The sequence below is a fragment of the Zeus faber genome (assembly GCF_960531495.2).
Source record: "Zeus faber genome assembly, chromosome: 7".
Taxonomy (NCBI): domain Eukaryota; kingdom Metazoa; phylum Chordata; class Actinopteri; order Zeiformes; family Zeidae; genus Zeus; species Zeus faber.
The window spans coordinates 22,891,621-22,892,272 of NC_137203.1; positions in this window are offsets into that span (position 1 = coordinate 22,891,621).

The window sequence follows — 652 nt, forward strand, 5'->3', positions numbered from 1 at the left end:
TGCTACTACTTCACGGATATTATTACTTTTGTCGTTGTTGTTGTTGTTGTTGTTACTTGTTTATTTGTTTTCGCAATCCACTGCTTCACTTTTCGCTCGTTAAATGTTGTTGGCTGTCGTTGTTGTTGTTTTTTTTAAATGATTGTATTACTTCAGTATCACCCTCCCTGCGTGTTTGGCGCTGGTACGGATTTCACCACGCGGCACTTTGATGTTTATCTTGAACGTCACGCGTTTGATTTGTTCTTTGCGCGTGCGCGTGTGTGCGCGTGCGGCTGCGTGTGTGTGTGTGTGTCGCGTGACCTACGTGATCCACGTGAGGCCCGCGCGCGCGCGCCCCGTGCATCAAAGTTTTGGTGGCGTCGAGAGCTGCACGCGCCCGTCCTGCCTTGCGCGCGCGCGTCGCCGCCCCCGGAACCCAGACGCTGTGGCGAGAAGGAGAAGAAGGAGGAGAAGAAGAAGAAGAAGGAGGAGAAGAAGGAGGAGAAGAAGAAGAAGAAGAAGAAGGAGGAGAAGAAGGAGGAGAAGAAGAAGAAGAAGAAGAAGGAGGAGAAGAAGAAGAAGGAGAAGAAAGAGAAGAAGAAGGAGAGGAAAAAAAAACAACAAAAAAGAGAAAAGAAGAAGAAGAAGAAGAAGAAGGAGGTGAAAGAAA